Raw genomic sequence first — 5,447 nt, 5'->3', positions numbered from 1 at the left:
TTTCCCCTCCCTTCTCTCTCTCTCCCTGTGGCTTCCCCAGGACCGGTGAACAACCCCCACCTGGGGGCGGGGGTGGGGGGGCTCCTAAAAACCTGCCTTTGTAAATACTGTGAGTCTGCCTTGAATTGGCTCATTTCACTGGGAGAGAAATAATTCATCACCAGGGAAACTTTTAGAAGTTGATATATGCAACTGAAATACAACTCCCTACCACGACACTGAGGAACAAATCCTAGCTTCCAGGCAGGCCCTCCAGTGACCTCGCTGACTCCTGAGGCTTCTGCTGTACCCTAGCCCCAAACTCTCAGTTCCTCAACCGGCTCTCCCACTTTCTTCTCTGCTTCCTGTACAGGCTAGGTTTAGGATTAAAGGATTAAAATAATAGCCAAGTCTGACCACAGGAAAACTGTGACCCAAACAGTAAGTGGGGAGGAGCTTGACAGTGGGGGAGGGGCGCAGCAGAAACTTATTTTTTGTTTTTGTTTTTCAGAGATAGGGTTTCTCTGTGTATGGCCCTGGCTACTGGAACTCACTCTGTAGTCTAGGCTGGCTTTGTAGACAAGGCTGGCTTGGTATTTAATGTGTAGACCAGGTTGGCCTTGAACTCAGAGCTCCTTCTGCCTTTGCCTTCCTCGTACTGGTATTAAAGGTGTGTGCCACCATGCCTAGCCATTTTTTTTTCATCATTTTTTTGTTAGCATATAAAATGCTGGGTTTTATTATGACATTTTCATATACATATATGTATCAGTATGCTTTGCTTATACTTGACCCTCATTGGGTTTTTTTATTCAAAAGATGTTTATTATAATATTTATTTAGAATACAAAAAATAAAATTAAAAACAAAAAGTTCAACCATGACTTCTTTCTGACCGCGCGGTTACTTTGTTCTTTCATCCCTCTACCTCGTGACCCGTGACCCTTCCTCATCCCCCGTCCCTCCCCCAGTTAACTCTCACTTCTGCTTTTCTGTTACATCGGTTTCATTCTCTTCTCTGTTTCCCACCCTCCCTTAAGAGCTCTTCCAGTCTCTTTTCTAGCTTGGTGACCCATAAACATACCTCTGAATATGTATCTGCATCCCAATTTAAATGTAATTTTCATATACGAGAAAACAGGAAGTGATTCTTGCTGAGTGATGTCAGACTCAGTGCTCTGTTCATGGGAACAGCAATGCCTGCTTTTGTGAGACCATCAGATGCCTGCCTGTTGGAGATGGGGAGGGAGGGCAGAGGGATGGTCATTGGACCCCACCAGAGAATGCAGCCACTCCCTTCAAGCCTTCTCTATGCAGCTCTGCCCTAACTGCAGGTAGCCTATGGGTAGGTGCTGGAGTCTATAGGGGAAGAGTTAGGTTTACTCATGTATGTGGGGTATGAGGGTATGGAGGAGCCAGCGCTCATGCTGGATAGAGGCTGTTTTGGGGTCCCCCATGCTCTTCCTAGCATCTCCTCAGTCACAGGCAAAAAAGCAAATTTCAATTTATTTATTCTGCCCTTCCTCATTTGCTCTCACAGTTGTGGTCTCCGCTCTCCACTGTGGTTTTTAGATTTTATTTATTTATATTTATGTGCATTGGTATATGCATGTCCTGTGTGAAGGCATCAGATCTACTAGAGCTGGAGTTACATGCAATGGGAACTGCCCTGTGGGTACCAGGAATTGAACACAGGTTCTCTTTAAGAGCAGCTGGTGCTCTTTGCTGAACCATCTCTCCAACCCCTCCGTTGTGTTTTACTATGCAGCTGGAGCCTAAGATTGACATTCCTATAGCTTTGGACTCCTCCCTACTTCCGGACTTTGTTAGTCCCAGTCCAGAGGGCGGGGGAACAGGACCCCATCATGTCAGACTCAGGCTCTCAAGGGACAGCTCCTGTGACACACTTCCTGCCTTGCTGATTGGACCAAAGGGCTCATGCACCCCAAAGCAGTGATGACTTAGCCTATGTCTGTTCCCAAGCTAGCTCCAGTGAAGAACCTGGGTGTCCATGCTGCAGGGCCTCCATCAGCACCCAGGCGCTTGTGCACCATACAGAGGGACAAGAATCCTGGCTTGGAGGCTTCTCTGGCCACTATGTGGGCTAACACTCCTGCCTGTATTTTAAACTATTTTCTGTGCTTAATACTTCAAATCCACATGCCAGGAAATCCCAGATTCCTGCCCGAGGGGCTTGATTTCTGTATCTCACTCGGAGTACCTGCTATGGCTTTTCTCTTACCTTTCCCACTCTCAAAGGGAGGACACAGAGGGCAGAGGTCCAGATTCCTACACATGCACACACCCGGGAAGGAAGGAGTGCTTAGGAGAGTGAGGATGGATGTCACCCCAGCTTTGCAGCCAGAAGTGTGGACAGCAGCCATGGGGGTGGTGGATAAAGGCACATGTTCCCTATTCAGGGATGATAATATGTTGCACAGCTTGATGAGTATACGGAAAAAAAACAAAACAAAACAAAACAAAAAAAACCATTAACTTGTATTCTGAAAGGGTGAACTGTATAGGATGTCATTAGATCCCAGTGACTATGACAGGGCTGTGTTAATGACAGTCATCAGAACATCTAACAGCCAAGTATGCTGGGCAGCTTCTTGAGTTCTGGGCCTGACTCACATACTGTAGGCAGCCCCATGTCTGTAGTCAGAGGAAACGAGTGCTAAAGGCTACTTGCTTACCCTGAATGAACTGCTGCTGTGAAAAGCAACATCTTTGAGCCCTTATCAGACAGTGAACTAATGGTACTATGTAATGTCTCCTGGTTCATACTCCCAGTAGCCCAAGGGAGCTGTCTTTATTCCCATTTAACAGATGAGACACAGGAGCCTGAGGAGATGACTCCCCCTTAGTGCAGGACAATGGAAGTGGGACTGGAGAGGTTTGTTCCTCCACAGTTATGATCCGGAAGCTTTGTGAGGACCCCCTGTCCTGCCACCTATGCAGCTGGAGACTGAGAAATGAACAGAACACCTTCTGCCTGTTGCCATGTCCCATTGCCTGGCCATGTGGTCATGTGACAGATTTGCTCCCTTCAGCTGCCTGCAGGAGGCTCTCACTGGTCCAGGGAAAGGCGGACCTTTGTGCAGCCTAGAGCCTTGCCCCTGACCAGGTCCAGGAGCTACAAAAACACCTCAGATGTTCAGTCTAGACTTCTCACCCTCTCAGGAGCTGAGGGAGAAGTGAAGGTTTCCTTGGGTTCTCAAGGCCTAGGTATCTGGGATTTCAACACACTCTAGAATCCTTCTCAGTAAAAAAACAAACAAGAAACAAAGAGAACAAAAACAAAAACAACAAACCTGCAGTTTCACTGACTCCTCAGAATTCCTGGGTGCCTAAATGTCAGGTTTCAGAGTAGACTGAGTTTAGGTGACTGTGGCCTCGGGAGCTCCTTGAGCCCATTCACTCCCGAGGCATCTGGCTGCCTGTTTAAGTTTTTACAATCTTCTTGAGAGAGTGCGGGCCTTGGAGAAGTGGGCCCAGAGTGGGCAGCCAGAAGGTGAGAGAAACCACCTTTCCCATCTCTGCTTTGGAAGTCAAGTGCTCCCCTGACCCCTACCCCTTGCTGTGTTAGGGACTGAATTCAGGACCTCATACAGGTTCCCTGAAGCCATCTATGCACAATTCTGCCCTAACTGCACCTGCTGGCTGGCCCAGGCACCTATGAAATTCTCAGAGCACTGCACCAGCTCAGGCACTGGCACCTCTAGTTCTCATTCATCAACCTTGCACATCCCTGGGCCCACAGACAACCAGCAGGTGGGACACAGCAGATCCCCACAAGTCCTATGTCTGGGTGTACTTGTCCCATTTTCTTCTGGAAACATCTTTCCATGGGCCTGTAACCTCTAGGGAGCACAGCAGTTTTGCTGATACACAAGGGCACTAAGCAGTAGGTGGCTCCCATCGTTCTGCAGGACAAGGACTTCTACATAAAGCTGACTACACAGCGTCTCCTTTAAGGAGGCCACAAGGACAAAAATGGTAGCCACAAAACCCCAAGTTGCAGTCCTTTACCTTCCATACTGAGCTGTAGTTAAACCAATTTAAGCATATCCCCGGGTAGGTTATAAATAAGTGAGACTCGAACTGTGGTTTTTTTACTTGACAATTACTGGGGGTAACCCCTAATGTACTTTCCTATCTGCTGGACTTGCAGTGTGCCCCAAATACTTGCTGTTTCTCCTGGCCATGTGCTCATGGTTCACCTCCTGCCATGACTTCCTCCTCTCTCTGCTGTATCCTCCCTTCCTCCTCTGAGACCCCCAACCTGGTAACTCAAAACCCGCCTACCTCTAATCACTCCAGTAATTGGCTGTAGCCATTTTTATTTAGCCAATAGTTTTAAATTAAGGAAAGTTTGCACAACAAAAGCCTGTAGACCTCTGGGTACAGAATTTAGCATTACAATACATAGCAACAGACCAATCCTCAGCACTGAGCCAAGTGGAATGTCTTCTAAAATGGTATTTTGTAGTAAGGATTAAGTAAAATGCATACAAAGTTTAGAATGTCACCTGCACCTCCTCCACCTGCTGTGAGCAGATTCGTCCCAGAGTTCAGGTTCAGAAAACGTGTGTGTGTGTGTGTGTGTGTGTGTGTGTGTGTGTGTGTGTGTGTGTGTGTGTGTGTGTGTTGGGGGGGGGGGGAAGGGGGGGTGCTTAGCACTGTAGTACCATAGATGACCACCAGGTGGTGACCAAGCACCGCCAAACCTCTGGTGTGATGCTTTACTGTTTTTGTTGTTAGAGACTTCATAAGAAAACACATTCAGTACTCCAAACTCTTGGCTGAGAAGTTCCTCAATTGTCCCAACAGGGAGATGGCTTCCCTTCTTTTCTCAGTGAAGAAAAGTTCCTGATATGTGGAGTTCAAGGCCTCCCAGGGTTTGCCCTACGGTCACCCACTGAGGAGTCACTGTAGACCTACCTACCTTCTGGAGTTGGTACCATATAGTTCCCTGGCACAGACAGATCTGGCCAGGCAGCTCACTAGCTGAACAGTTTGTCAACTCTAGGGGTAGACATATGCATAGCTCCACAAATGGGCCCCATCCTCCCTAGGGGCACTGAGGAATTCCTAGGGAGCTTACCAGTGGCCACCCATAAAAGGAGGAGCTGCGGGACCTTAGGGGACACGGAAGTGGGGTGGGGGGCTATGACAGATCCAGGAAGGTTTTATAAGGCAGGAGGGAACTCCATGGCATCCCTCTGGTGAGGGAAGGGGCTGGATCCTAGTCTGGCTAAAAGGCGGACTGCAATGAGTGTCCCCTGGCTATGACTTGATGGGGGCAGTTTCTGTCTTGGCAGAGGCTGAACTGGAGAAGGGGATTCCAGGGGACATCTAGATCTTGACCCCAAGCCTACAGAGCCAGCTCTCTTCCTCTCTTCTCACAGTCTCCTTCCCATCCTGGCACTGGATATGTTCATATCAAAGAAAAAAAAGTCTGAGGA

This window comes from Arvicanthis niloticus, chromosome 3 (assembly GCF_011762505.2).
Source record: "Arvicanthis niloticus isolate mArvNil1 chromosome 3, mArvNil1.pat.X, whole genome shotgun sequence".
Taxonomy (NCBI): domain Eukaryota; kingdom Metazoa; phylum Chordata; class Mammalia; order Rodentia; family Muridae; genus Arvicanthis; species Arvicanthis niloticus.
The sequence above is the reverse complement of the archived record's forward strand: the minus strand, read 5'-3'. Positions refer to the sequence as shown.